The following is a 16429-nucleotide window of genomic DNA, read 5'->3' on the forward strand; positions in this document are numbered from 1 at the left end:
CCTATAGTCCTTATTTATTTACAATTTATCTTTTCATAATTAATGCACTAGGTATTATTTTGTGTAATTTTGTTGAACAAAACGTAAACTTTTTTTTTTTTTTTAATTGTTTTTATTTTACTAAGCCTATTATAAGTGTTTATATTTTAGATCCGTCTGGATGGTTTTCGCGGGAAATTGCATACACCTCTCGCCCATGCGTGTCATATCCATAAATAGAGAAAAGTTGTTTTGGGGAATCACCCGTTTAAAAAGCGCCGAACAGAGGAGAGTCTGCTGGCAAGAAGAGAACCGAGTTCGTAATAAAGTGAAAATCAACTTTGGCTTGGCTTATTCAGAGATGGCGAGAATTTGATGGATTTGAAGTGTTATAAGCAACAATATGACATTTATATTAGGCTACTTAACAGGTGAGTAAGGTATTTTATTGAATAGATAAATTGTCATAGGCCTATACTCTCTAACAGAGTTCATTATAAAATATTATCTATTGTGAAGAGTCGTATTCATCCGCAAAGTCACAGCGCCAATCCAAAACAATGTTATTCCGCAAAATGCATGCAGTTTTATAACCGTTAGAGGGCCAAAAGTTACATAGTGTACGTTTAATTGACGTTGTTAGGTGACCAGGAAGACTTTTCTTTAAATTAAAGATTACTGTCACAAAGGAGAGAAGGATTTATGTTTGAATTGATCAATCTGTTTAGGACAATTCCTCACGTGCAGGATGCACGTGCAACAGACCGCGCGGCTAGTGTTCTATAGAACTCACTATGACGTGATAGATGCAAGGATTGTTAAAGCAGAAATCTTGATGTGTAAGTTAATTTGTCTGCTTGTTGCCACTGGAACACATCTCATCTGAACTGCAAAAGGTTTGTTGTATAGATCCATTTAAGTCGAAATGGTTTCACATACTGCAAACTAGGCAGTCCACGAGAAAAAACTTTTCTAAAGATGGCATTTTTCTGTTCTAAGGATTTCAGTGGCCTATTTGCTCGTCGTTGATCTTCCACCAGACCTGAACGAGATTCAGATGGCCTGCAGTACAGGTGTGCAGACCTCTCTGGGTTTTGGTATGACACTTTTTCTTTGTGTCATTGATGGTAAGGGAATTTACATTTATATACAGATCCAGTATATTGTATGTGTAACAGGCAAAAAGATACACTACACTTAAAAGTTTAGGCACACCTAATTATTATTATTTAGTAAAAGTCCTCAAAATGATGAAATTATACAAATGGATATGAGGGTTACATGTTGACTGAAAACATCAATAAGCCAAGATCTCTTCTATTTATTCAAGACAAGTAAATAAGTAACAATATTTAAAAAATATTATAAAAATTCAAGTTGTAGTTGTTTAAGGAATTCCAACAAAAGTTCAATAATTAATTTAGGTGTGTCCAAACTACTCTCTACTCTACACAAATACATACATTGCATAGATGGACAAATAGGCTGCGTTCACACTGCAGATAAATGTGGCCCAACTTTTGAGCTCAAATTACCTTTAAAAGTGACTCACATCAGATGCTCTTAAACTGAACCGCATGCGTACTCCACACCACCCTGCATGTTTGTCACAAGTGATGAATTGTGACAAACAAAAGTCTAATTTTCAGCAGAAACTGATGTTGAATTATATAATGAAAATAACCATTTTTGCCTATCACCTTACAAAAAAGGGTATTTTTCATTGTTCTCCAATATCAGTTTCTGTTGTTGCCATGGGAAGTGAAGGTCGCAATCATGAAAAATGTGTTTGAATGATATCAAAATCATCTGAAATCTGATCTGGCTATTCATGTTGAAGCTGAAGTGGAATAAATCAGATTTATTTCCACATGTGAAAGAATGCAGCAAATTTGAAAATGTCAGATTCAGTTCACTTTGGGTTGTTCACACTGTCATGACATCTGTGTCATGTTAGGTGAAAACATTCAGAACTAGGCCACATTTAGCCTAAATGTGAACGCAGCCATAGACACATACACAAGTAAACAGATAACAGTGTATAGGAAGACAGAAAATGTCGACAAACAGACACATTTGTACATAGAAAAATGGATAGAAATACAGAAGATATACAGGTAGAATAATGCATGAACAGATCATAGGGAGTCGGGTAATTATATAGTAAGTAGACAAATAGACAGTTAGAAAGGTAGATGAACCGATGAGATAATTTGGAATTAACGTTAGTGTTAGTGATAAACAAATAGACAGGTATGTTTGCACATTAAAGGGAACCCCTGGTGTTAGTTCACTGACAAGCTACGCAATATCGCGTTCATTATCGCAGATGAATCGCCTTCGATAATGAACGCGATATTGCGTAGCTTGTCAGTGATCTACGGCTCTGTCTATTAAATGCCACTCCATTTGAAAGCAGGTGATGGCGATTTAGCGGTAATCAGGGAACCGGCTTTACTGACGAAATGCGCGTGACAATCGCATGCGATATATCGCCCAGCCCTACTTGATATAATGTAAATGATGTCTCTTACTGAAATATGTAGTAGAAAACCCATGAAAGATTTGTTATTTAAAAAATCCATGACATATTTGGACAATGGGTGGCGCCATTTTGTTTGCGTTCTATGTCAGTGATGTCAAATGGTTGTACTCACTGCTCTACTGACACTGTCATATTGCTATTTTTAACGCAACACAACTCGGAATATAATATATGATGCCACATTGTGCAGCTTTTGGTTGTAATTTTCAGTTCGATGAGCCACAAGAGAAGTGATGTAAGTCTTTACTGCTTTACTAGCGATAAGAGGAGAATAGAATAGGAAGTTGTGCAGAATGTGGATGAATAAATCTTCCTAACTGCGTCTTTGTTCTCTTCACTTTAGGCTTTTTATCTGTATGTTTTGGTCCAGCAGTAATCTAGTAACGCATAGCTACAGGTCTTAAAGGATTAGATCACTTTCAAATTAAAATTTCCTGGTAATTTACTCACTCCCATGTCATCCAAGATGTTCAAGTCTTTCTTTCTTCAGTCGAAAAGAAATTAAGGTTTTTGATGAAAACATTCCAGGATTTTTCTCCATATAGTGGACTTCAATGGAGCCCAAACAGTTGAAGGTCAAAATTACAGTTTCATTGCAGCTTCAAAACATTCTACACAATCCCAGACGAGGAACAAGGGTCTTATCTAGAGAAACCATCGCTCATTTTCTAAAAAAAAAAAAAAAAAAAAAAAAAAAAAAAAATATATATATATATATATATAAAAAAAAAAAATAAAAATATATAAAATATATTATATATATATATAAAGTTTTAACAATGAATGCTCATCTTGAACTAGCTCTCTTCTTCTCTATTAGAATTCCGGCAGTGTAGACGCTGCTAAGTGTTTTACTGCCCTCCACACAGGTTAAAGTTTGAATTAATTGTTATATACTTGCACTAGCATACAATATGGCAATTTAGTTCAAACATTGACCTGTGGAGGGCAGTTATACACTTAGCAGTGTCTACATTGCTGGAATTCTGATAGAGAAGAAGAACAGAGTTAGTTCAAGATGAGTATTTATGGTTAAAATGTTTTAGAAAATGAGCGATGGTTTCTCTAGATAAGACCCTTATTTCTCGTCTGGGATCACAGTAAACTGTAATTTTGACCTTCAACCATTTGGGCTCCATTGAAGTCCACTATATGGAGAAAAATTTTGGAACGTTTTCATCAAAAACCTTAATTTATTTTCGACTGAAGAAAGAAAGACATAAACATCTTGGATGACATGGGGGTGAGTAAATTGTGAACTAATCCTTTAATATCCGTGGGATTCCTTTTAAAACATGATCAGCCTTTTAGATTTGAGCCAGAGCGCAAAATTAATGAGGCATAAAAGCATCGAAGACGTGCAATGTCTCTGTGGCTATTCGAACTACTGTTGTATGATTGATGTGTTAAAGTCATCTGATCACGTGAATGTATTACACACAGTTAAACAATACTGAGAAGATGCTACTGTTTTATGCAATCACAGATATCTCATGCAACACAGTGCACGCAAGCTTTGAGGCAGTCTGTCTCAATCGAGATGTGTTATAGGCTTACTTTCATCAGTCTTCACGGCTTGTGAAGAGAACAAAAACGCAAACCTTTAGGAAGTTTTATTCGTCCACATTCTTCACAACGTCCTATTCTTTTCTCCTCTTATCGTTAGTAAAGCAGTAAAGACTTGCATCGTTTCTTCTTGTGGCTCATTGACTGAAAATTACAACCAAAAGCTGCACAATGTGGCATCGTATAATACATTCCGAATTGTGTTGCATTAAAAATAGCAATATGACAGTGTCAGTAGAGCAGTGAGTACAACCATTTGACGTCACTGACATAGAACACAAACAAAATGGCGCCGCCCATTGTCCAAATATTTAATGGATTTTTTAAATAACATAAATCTTTCATGGGTTTTCTACTACATATTTCAGTAAGAGACATCATTTACATTATATTAAGCCATTCAAGTCTTAATAGTGTCCTAGTTAGACAGATGGGTAGAAACAAAAATAAGTAGAGCAAAGGAAAGTTACTTACTGTTAATAGCAATGTACAGACACTTGTTTATATTAAAGGGTTAGTTCATCCAAAAATGAAAATTCTGTCATTAATTAAAGGTCTTACGGGTGTGGAACAACATGAGGGTGAGAAATTAATGACAGAATTTTAATTTTTGTGTGAACTAACCCTACTGGATAGTTATGTAAAAACATAAATAGATGACTAAACATTGTTTGTTGTTAGAGATAAAGATACGTATGTGGGTGAATAGATAGTTAGCATATGTAGACCAACAGTAAATAACTTTCTATTGCTCTACCTTTCTATCTAACAACAGTAAATAACTTTCTATTGCTCTACCTTTCTATCTAACTATCCAAACATTTATTAATCTACATAAATACCTGGCTATTTGTCACTACCAACACTAAATATCTATCTAATAGATCTATCTACTCATCTAAATATGTTTCTAATATTGACTATTTATGTAAAAACATAAATAGTTAGACAAATAGATATTGGATGTTGTTAGATAAAATATACAGATGCATGGGTAGGTGAATAGATAATTAGTATAACAGATTGGTACAAGATAACCTGATGCACAGAAAGGCAGATAGAAAGGTTGAAACATAAATACCAAATAATCTATCTACCTTTCTAAGTACATTACATTACATGCAAAATGCGCAGTGTTAGGGGCCCAAGGAAATGTGGATGGGAGCCCCTGTATTAGATAGTTATTTAGTCTTGGTAGTGATATACATAGATAGTTGCATATTTAGATAGAAACAGAAAAAGGAATATTACTATATTTAGTCAAATAGATACTTGGTTGGATTAATAGTTGCATAAATATACACATTGAAAGGTAGATAGATTTAAGGGATAGTTCACCCAAAAATGAAAATTTGATGTTTATCTGCTTACCCCCAGGGCATCCAAGATGTAGGTGACTTTGTTTCTTCAGTAGAACACAAATTATGATTTTTAACTACAACCGTTGCCGTCTGTCAGCGGTATAATGGGTGTCAATGGTAACACAATTTATAAGAGTGAAAAAATATGCATAGACAAATCCAAATTAAACCCTGCGGCTCGTGACAGCACATTGATGTCCGAAGACACGAAACGATTGGTTTGTGCGAGAAACCGAACAGTAGTTATATCATTTTTTACCTCTAATACACCACTATGTCCAGCTGCATTCAGCATTCGCTTAGTGAGGTCTGATCACGCTCTGATGACGGAAGTAATGTCTAGCACTCATTGAAGTATAATCGCGAGACATCACTGCCGTTGTCAGAGTGCGATCAGACCTCACTAAGCGAATTCTGAATGCAGTTGGACATAGTGGTGTTTTAGAGGTAAAAAATGACATAAATACTGTTCAGTTTCTCGCACAAACCGATCATTTTGTGTCTTAGGACATCAATGTGTCGTCACGAGCCGCAGGGTTTAATTTGAATTTGTCTATGCATAATTTTTGACTCTTATCAATTGTGTTACTATTGACACCCATTATTTGACTGACAGACGGCAGCGGTTGGAGTTAAAAATCATCATTTGTGTTCTACTGAAGAAACAAAGTCACCTACATCTTGGATACACTGGGGTTAGACAGTTATTTGTTGAGTTACAGTGGTCACTTGGCACAAGTTTCGACTGTATCAAGCTCATCAAGCAGTGACATCGGTTTATCTGTTTGCCTATATGGATAATTATATATCCATCTGTTTAGCTATCTAGTTAACCATTTGATATGTCTGCATGCTAATTCATCGGTTTGCATATCTGTCTGTTTGGCTACCAATGTACATTGTCTGTTGCTAACAACAGTACATAACATCTGTTAGCCTACCTATTTATAGTTCTACTATTTTATTTGTCTGCCACTGCATCCGTTTATCTGTGTATTTATTTTATAAAACTATTACCCGCGAAGTGATCTCTGTTGGCACCTCTCATGATGACGACGCAATGTCAACAACAGCCTCGGAGAAGGACAACTGGTGTTGTGGCTCACTCCAGGAAGAATACGCTTCCCTTAGCAAATTGAGCATACCGGCCTCTCAGCCGGCTGATGCTGAGCTACTGAGGATCCTCACAAAAGTGGTGGAAGAGCTTGAATGAATTGATCAGATCCCGAGGAGCAATCAAGGAACCGCTTAGATGAGTGGTTTCTGCAGACGGACTGGCGAGCTGCAACCCCCCCAAAGACCAGCACCTTTCTTCCCATAGGTGCACAATGAGATCTCCTGGTCATGGTGCACCCCCCATTTGGCTCAGGGTCCTGTCAGTGGAACCCCGTTACTCTCATCTGTTGACAGAGCCTACCACTGGGGCTATGCCAAGCCACCGTCCATCAAGGAAGCCATCACGTCCCACCTCTAAAGCATTTCCAGAAAATGCTGGGATTGATGGTGGTGGCCTTAGCCTTTTGCCACCTGGGCCTGCTATGTATGAGACCACATCAGCTGTTGAAACCTTGGGTACCACACTACACGTGGCAGAGTGGCCAGATGCAGTCTTGGTGACTCGCAACTGTGTGAGCACTCTAGCCCCCGTTGGTTCCTGTGCAATGACAGGCAGGCCTTCAGCACATAGACAGGTGTGCAAAAGGCATGGCATATACTGCTGATGGCAGTTCTTCTAGTTCTGTGCTGTTTTTTCCTGTATGTTCTGATGGTGTAATAATGATACTAATAATAATAATAATTCATTACATTTATATAGCGCTTTTCTGGGTACTTAAAGTGCTTTACACCAAGGGGGAATCTCGTCAACCACGACCAATGTGTAGCATCCAACTGGATGATGCGACGGCAGCCATATTGTGCCAGAATGCCCACCACACACCAGCTTATTGGTGGTGAGGAGACAGAGTGGAGAAGCCAATCAGTATATGGGAGTTGCTTAGAAGGCCATGATGGCAAATTGGCCAGGATGCCGGGGTTAAACCCCTACTCTTTTCGAAAGATATCCTGGGATTTTTAATGACCACAGAGAGTCAGGACCTCAGTTTACTGTCTCATCCGAAGGACCATGCTTTTTGACAGTATAGTGTCCCCATCACTATACTGGAGTGTTAGAACCCACATAGACCACAGGGTGAGCACCCCCTGCTGGCCTCACTAACACCTCTGTTGGTCTCGAGCTCTACAGAGATACAGCCTTCGATTGTGGGCCGACGAAAATGTTTTCTCCATACGGGCAGTTCAGGTCCCTGGGTGTAGCTCACGGGGAGTGAGGCTGCATCCTCAAATGGTACAAATAATTTGGAATCTGTTCAGAAAAGCAGGGGTCTATTTGTTTGCATCAGAGAACATGCACTTCCTGCTGTTCTTTGATCAGAGCCCTGTTTGCTGAACAAGGTCAGGATGGAACGGGAAACGTGGCTTATAATTGCACCAAAGTGGCCCAACCAGCCGTGTTCCCGGAGCCGATACAACTCCAACTTGTTGTCTCAGGTGAGTGGCACCATTTGGCATCCCAGGCCTGATCTGTGGAACCTGCATGTCATCAGCGGGGCTCAAATCAGCGGTGTCATGAAGGGTGATGAATTGTTGACTCAGGAGTTAATTGTTAACTCAGGCAATGGGCACCTTTTGGCACGTTTCTCAAATGGGCAAGTCTCTGACAGACCTTTAGTGCAGCCTCTGAAACAAATGAAGAGCTTTTACTAAGCCCTCTGGGGGAAACGCATGGGAAGTTATAACTTGGACCTTGAAAGGCGTTGTAAGCACCTTAGGCACATAGCCACACCTAGAACTCTTCCTCACTATAGCCTGATCTTCCACAGGAAACGAATGAATCTGATCATTCCGTAGGGGCGTTTACAGTTTGCAACTCGCCCAGCACATTACTTATGAATAAGCGCTCTGCGCGTGGGCGGGCACACATTAAAGATAATTAGGTAAGACAGGAGAAACACTGATTACATAAAGGGAGAATATTTTTTTTAGAATTTGTTTCGTTTAAAAGTAGACACTTAAAGCTTTGCAAAGACATATCTCTCATGTCCATGTAGCATGTATAAGCCGTCTATTTTAGTTACTTTTAGTGACCTTTTAGAATGATGTTTGCAGAGACGGAGATGGCAGGACAGCACACCCTGTATATTTTATTTATTTTTAAAAAGCACAAAGTTTTATTTTGATTGTGAGTGTACACAAAAAAAAGAAGACATTCTATAGTTTCATTTGATATATTACTTATGTCTCTATGATAAAAAATGACGGAGTATTTTAAGTCTGTTTTGCTGCAATGTGAAAAAAAAACTGCAAAACGCGCCGGCGCGTTTTTAGACCTCAGAGTGTTAAGAAAGTGCCTTCAGAGCTAACGCCAAATCTAAGACACTCTTTAGCTGCCTCACTCCCTTCAAAAAACCTGTCACCAACTTAGGTCTCTCAACCAAGTATTGGTCCACTTGGGCATGAAATGATGCGATTGCGGCCACATACACTTTAAGTGTAGACGTCGAGTGACCGCTGTCGAGTCAGGGCTTAACACTAAGGATTTTTTCTACTGGCTCAGTCAATTAAAACCTTTACTTACCGTGCCAAAATTTTCACTGGCGCCACCACAAAAAAGTATTAAATAAAACATAATAGGCCTAGGTATTGTTTTCAGGTTTTTGACCCATGTAACCTTTATAAGTAAGGTTATGACACCAAAAACTATTAGCTTAAACTTAAATTTCAAACATTATTAAAGACAAGTAAACAGTAAGTAATAAAATAAGAACAAATAATCAAATTACGAGCAATAGTACAAATAAATACAACAGAATAAACAGATAAATTAAATAAACAGTGCTTTTCACATTTTTCAGGTTGGGCTAAAAGTAGTTTTTAGGTATAGAAACTGAATAAAGTAATCAAATGTAAAATACTGCATAGTCTTCACTGTATAAAGTAAATATAGATTAGTCCTTATTAAAGTTACAGAAGCTATTCAGTCAAGAGCAGTGCTATGTACTGTCCCGAGCATCGTGTTTTTGGGCAGTCCTTATTGTCGAGCCCTGTAAGTGGTTCTGCAAAAATGAAAATGACAAGTCACTGGGTCCTCATTATGCGTCTCACACCAATTCACAAACACTTTTCATTTGTGAGCATACAGGCACCTTGTAGAAGGGGCCCTATCCTCCGCTATAGTATCCATCACCCTTCGTGACATGCCTGCCATTCCCAGGCCCTGCTGATCTGCAAGACATGCAGGTTCCACAGATCAGGCCTGGGATGCCAAATGGTGCCACTCGCCTGAGACAACAAGTTTCTCTGAAGTGGGACTGGCCACAGGGGCAACCGTCAAGAGCTGTATCAGCTCTGGGAACTGTGGCTGGTTGGGCCATTTCGGCGCAACTAACAGCTATGTCTCCCACTCCATCCTGACCTTGTTCAGCAGAAATGGCAAGGCTCTGACCAGAGAAAATGAATATTTTGCATATTTGCACTTTCTGGGTAAGCGGCTTGACAGTGCATCCCCTTCCAGGGGAAAGGTTGTTAGGAAAAAGAACAGTGGGCAGTGCCCATTCTCTACCGACGCAAACAAATGTCCTCTCCAAACAGACTCCAAATTAGCTATACCATCTGAGGAAACAGCTGTCACTCCTCAGGTGACCAGGGACATGAACTGAGGAGGCATTTTGTAGCAAGTGAGACTGCACACCACCCTGGTGATTTATGTATGCCACTACCGCCGTGTTGTCTTTGTGAATGAGAATGTAGCAGTCTGAACAAACAGGATAAAACATTGCAGGGCTAGATGAACTGCCATCAGCTGACCAAGCGGTCAGCCTTCGGCACATGGACAGATGTGCAGAAGGCGTGGCTCCAAGCGGTTTATATGCCACGCCTTTGGAGCATGGACAGTTGTGCAGAAGGTGTGGCATATAAACCGCTTGGAGCCACGCCTTCTGCACACCTGTCCATGTGCCGAAGGCTGACCTGCCATTGCACAGAGCTCCCCAGCTTGTTGATAATGCAACTTTTGTGACTACTATCAATACCTAGGCCTATTTTGTTTTATTTATTTAATACTTTTTTTGTGGTGGCGCCAGTGAAAATTTTAGCAGGGTAAGTAAAGGTTTTAATTGACTGAGCCAGTAGAAAAAAATCCTTAGTGTTAAGCCCTGACTCGACAGCGGTCACTTGACATCTACAGTTAAAGTGTATGTGGCCGCAATCGCATCATTTCATTGGTGACAGGTTTTTTGAAGGGAGTGAGGCAGCTAAAGAGTGTCTTGGATTTGGCGTTAGCTCTGAAGGCACTTTCTTAACCACCGTTTGAGCTCTCCCAAGTGCTCTCATTTGCTGGGGTTTGGAATGTGGTAAGAATGTGGGAGACCTGCAATATCTGTCCATTAACCCCGCTTGTCTGGAGTTTGGACAGAATGATTGTGTGGTCAGGCTATAGCCTAGGTGTGGCTATGTGCCTAAGGTGCTTACAACGCCTTTCAAGGTCCAAGTTATAACTTCCCATGCGCAGAGGGCTTAGTAAAAGCTCTTCATTTGTTTCAGAGGCTGCACTAAAGGTCTGTCAGAGACTTGCCCATTTGGGAAACGTGCCAAAAGGTGCCCCTTGCCTGAGTTAACAATTAACTCCTGAGTCAACAATTCATCACCCTTCGTGCCACCACTGATCTGAGCCCCGCTGATGACATGCAGGTTCCACAGATCAGGCCTGGGATGCCAAATGGTGCCACTCACCTGAGACAACAAGTTGAGAAAATTGGAGTTGTATTGGCTCCGGGAACACGGCTGGCTGGGCCACTGTGGTGCAATTATAAGCCACGTTTCCCGTTCCATCCTGACCTTGTTCAGCAAACAGGGCTCTGATCAAAGAACAGCGGGCAGTGCATGTTCTCCGATGCAAACAAATGGACCCCTGCTTTTCTGAACTGATTTCAAATTATTTGTACCATTTGAGGATGCAGCCTCACTCCCCGTGAGCTACACCCAGGGACCTGAACTGCCCGTATGGAGAAAACGTTTTCGTAGGCCCACAATCGAAGGCTGTATCTCTGTAGAGCTTGAGACCAACAGAGGTGTTAGTGAGGCCAGCAGGGGGTGCTCACCCTGTGGTCTATGTGGGTTCTAACGCTCCAGTATAGTGATGGGGACACTATACTGTCAAAAAGCATGGTCCTTTGGATGAGACAGTAAACTGAAGTCCTGACTCTCTGTGATCATTAAAAATCCCAGGATATCTTTAAAAAGAGTAGGGGTTTAACCCCGGCTTCCAGGCCAAATTTGCCCATTGGCCTCTACTGATTGGCTTCTCCATTCTGTCTTCTCACCACCAATAAGCTGGTGTGTGGTGGGCATTCTGTCACAATATGGCTGCCGTCGCATCATCCAGTTGGATGCTACACATTGGTTGTGGTTGACGAGATTCCCCCTTCCATATGTAAAGCACTTTGAAGCACCCAGAAAAGCGCTATATAAATGTAACAAATTATTATTAGTAGTAGTATCATTATTATTACACCATCCTGATCATTGATGTATGCCACTACCGCCGTGTTGTCAGTGCAGATGAGAACGTGATGGTCCAGAACATACAGGAAAAAACAGCACAGAGCTAGAACTGCCATCAGCAGTATATGCCATGCCTTTTGCACGCATGTCTATGTGCTGAAGGCCTGCCTGTCATTGCACAGGAACCAACGGGGGCTAGAGTGCTCACACAGTTGCGAGTCACCAAGACTGCATCTGGCCACTCTGCCACGTGTAGTGTGGTACCCAAGCTTTCAGCCACAGCTGATGTGGTCTCATACATAGCAGGCCCAGGTGGCACAAGGCTAAGGCCACCACCATCAATCCCAGCATTTTCTGGAAATGCTTCAGAGGTGGGACGTGATGGCTTCCTTGACAGATGGTGGCTTGGCATAGCCCCAGTGGTAGGCTCTGTCAACAGATGAGAGTGACAGGGTTCCTCTGACAGGACCCTGAGCCAAGGTAAAACCAAAGAAAGGTGCTGGTCTCTGGGGGGGTTGCAGCTCGCCAGTCTGTCTGCAGAAACCACTCATCTAAGCGGTTCCTTGATTGCTCCTCGGGATCTGACCAGTCCATTCAAGCTCTTCCACCACTTTTGTGAGGATCCTCAGTAGCTCAGCATCAGGCCGGTATGCTCACTTTGCTATGGGAAGCATCTTCTTCCTGGAATGAGCTACAACACAAGTTGTCCTTCTCCGAGGCTGTTGTTAACATTGCGTCGTCATCATGAGAGGTGCCAACCGAGATCACTTTGTGGGAAATAGTTTTATAAAATAAATACACAGATAAATGGATGCAGTGGCAGACAAATAAAATGGTAGAAATATAAATAGGTAGGCTAACAGATGTTATGTACTGTTGTTAGCAATAGACAATGTACACTGGTAGCCAAACAGACAGATATGCATACCGATGAATTAGCAGGCAGACATATCAAATGGTTGATAACTAGATAGCTAAACAGATATATAATTAGCCATATAGGCAAACAGATAAAACGATGTCACTGTTTGATGACTATACAGTCGACACTTGTGCCAAGTGACCACTGTAACTCAAATAACTGTCTGCACGCCCCTTCAGTCTTTCACGTTTAATCTCAAAAACGTCAAACTACTACCACTCCCAGACTTTCGCTACGTCTGCTTCATCTGTAAATCCGGGAAAAAGCTTAGTCTGAACAATATATTAACACCTCTAACTAATGTTCACATATGTTTAGTCTGTAAAGCCAGAGGAGAACTGGCCCCTCCAGTGTAGCCTGGTTTCTCCCAAGGTTTTTTTCTCCTTTGTCTAACACCAAAAAGGAGTTTTTCATTCCTTGCCACAGTCGCCTCTGGCTTGCTCACTGGGGAACTAAAGGACTAAAGAATTATTGAATAATTTTCTAACTAACAGTATATTGCATCTGTGCATTTGGTCTTAAAGTGACAGCAGCCTAATAAACCTGCTGATAATCAAACAACAAAAGAAAAAGAAAAATCATTCACTAATCTTGACTAAATAAACAAGCTTTAATCAATATTTAATTATACAGTATGAAAATGCAGTGAAACAGCTAACTACTACCACTCCCAGACTGTTGCTACGTCTGATTCATCTGTAAATCCAGGAAAAAACTTAGTTCGAACAATAAATTAACATACCTAACTAATGTTCACATAAGTTTAGTCTATAAAGCCAGAGGAGAACTGGCCCCCCAGTGTAGCCTGGTTTCTCCCAAGGTTTTTTTCTCCTTTGTCTAACACCAAAAAAAGGAGTTTTTCATTCCTTGCCATTGTCGCCTCTGGCTTGCTCACTGGGGGACTAAAGGACTGAAGAATTATGGAATAACTTTATAACTTTCTTTCTTTGCTAAAAAATACTTCTAAACTTATACCACAAAGTTACCAATTTTGTATCACAGTAATGCTACAAATCACTATCCAGTCTGTACAGCTGCTTTGAAATGGTTTATTATGAAAACATACAAATAATCCTGACTTGACCTGATAAATACAAAGATCGAAAAGGTAGATAGATATCTAGATAAACAGGTAAAAAATAAATCAATCATTTGGTAAACAGATAGCCAAACAGATAACTATGTAACTAGACATGTAAATGGATAGTTAAACAAGTAGATAAAATGGTAAATAAATGAATCAATAAATAGATTGCTGAATTATTGAAAAGAAACCTGATGATGACATTATTATATTTTTATGAATTACTATATTTTTAATTATAGAAAGGTAGATAAAAATTTAAATGTATCCTTTGGTAAACAAAAAGCTGAACAAAAAAAAGTGATCATTTTGTATGTAAAATTACAATACTAATATTTACTAATTCATTTCTTAAATGGTTTAAATCTTAAATGTTAAACCCTCAAGCTTTTATTTATGTGGAAAACCACAGGGACCCTTAAAGCTTCTTTAGCAACAAGTTTATAAATTATATTGAAATGGGTGGCGCATGTTGCATTTCCAAATGCACATTATAAGCGTCCTAAACTCACAATACATGCAGAGATGGAGTTGGAGCAGCATTTACTGTGAAACAAGTCAGTCATTTCTACCACACACAATTTTTCTAATAAAGCTTTTTCAAAAGTTATTGTGCTTGTTATTTGTTTTAAGAAGACAACAGTGCCAGTGATTTTTTTTGTTGTTGTTTTATTTAAAAAATGCTCAAAATGTCTACCACACAATGCTATCAAACACAATAGATAATTTAAGATATCACAGACATAAATGTTCCCACCACATGAAGATTGTGTGGGTTTGTTTTGGTATGGATGTACAGTATTACTTTTATTTTTTCAAGTTATAAAAATGTCTTAAAACTATTATGAAAACAAGATGATCAAGGTAAAACATTTATTTGTGTTCCACAGCCGCATTTCATCCTGCACACCTTCCTTTCCCTCACAGAGGTGTGCTTTCATTCCTTCCTAAAAGCCTGAGCTTTTCAAACATCCAAATCAGACAAATAAGAAATAAAACGTGTGTAACAATATATTGCATCTGTACATTCGGTCTTAAAGTGACAGCAGCCTAATAAACCTGCTGACAATCAAACAACAAATTGAGTAGCTTTTAATAAGGCTTAATCAATATTTAATTATACAGTAAGAAAATGCAGTTTTATTTTACATTTAATTATTACATTTTTGTTGTAGGCTATCTGAATGCCACTATTAGTACATCTTCCTCAAAAAATTAAGGCACTATTTTATGCACTTTTATTCTGTTAAATTTGTCTGTTTTGTTTGTAATTAGTTTCTTTGTTCTTATTGTATTTCAGACTGTTTACTTGTGTTCTGTTTTGAGGACCTTTTTCAGTTAACCTACTAAGTAGTAGTTTTTGAGGAAGTATCGATAGCTGTGAAATTTCACTGATATGAAATATGACTTTGATCATATCGCCCACCAATAATTGTGTAAAATAATCCTGATTTCAATATTGACCATATTTAATTATGATAATGATTTTTGCCATAATCAAGCAGCCCTACTTAAAAGCATTACATTTGCTTTTTAAAAAACAATTAATGATCTGAGAATAGACTTTTAGCTGGTCATAGTTGGTATTTTTCTTTTTTGGCAGCTCAATATAAGTAAAATGATACCGTAGTCACAAGTATTCAAAAGTGCTTTTATCATTTGGACAGTATGGTTGTTTTGTAGGCTGAAAAACTGTTCAGCAACCATTTATAGGTAAAATTATACACTTATAGGTAGATGAATAGATAGCTCCATTGAGAGGTAGACAAACATGTAGAGTTGGAGAGATAAAGTAGACAGATAAACCTAATGCTAGTTAGAGAACAGTAGAAAGATATATCAAGAAAAGAAATCTTGCTGAATTGGTCTGAGCCCTTGGGTTTAAAAGGTGCTCCACATATTGCCACATATGTGCTTTTTGGCTGCACAGTCGTTAAGTTAATTTGATGTTGTTAACTGATCAACTTTTCTAATGCAGTTACAGTCAGAAAATTGAGAAAATATAAACATTTCGTGACAAAATTGCACCACAAAGTAAAAAGAAGATGCTGTGTTGCCATTTGGAACATTTGTACTAAATACATTATGAGTTGTATTATTTCAGTATTACAAAAAACATGATAATGATTCACTAAATTTTAGTTTGAAGGAGTTTCAAGTGTAGATAAATTAATTAAATAAACATGAATTGAATTTGTTGTGAAATTGATAATTTTTAAGAAAAAATAGTTTTGGACTATTTTTTCTCTTTTTAGTTTCTCTATTTTTATTTCTGTATGATGGATATTAATTTGTTGCAATCAAAAGTGAGGTATGACCTGTGACATATTCATATGTGAGCTCAGAGGTGGTGGGAGATGTGGACCGGTATGTGGGTGATTTGCAATTTGAGCATGAACATCCTGTGACAG

This window comes from Megalobrama amblycephala, linkage group LG8 (assembly GCF_018812025.1).
Source record: "Megalobrama amblycephala isolate DHTTF-2021 linkage group LG8, ASM1881202v1, whole genome shotgun sequence".
In the NCBI taxonomy this organism is placed as follows: Eukaryota; Metazoa; Chordata; class Actinopteri; order Cypriniformes; family Xenocyprididae; genus Megalobrama; species Megalobrama amblycephala.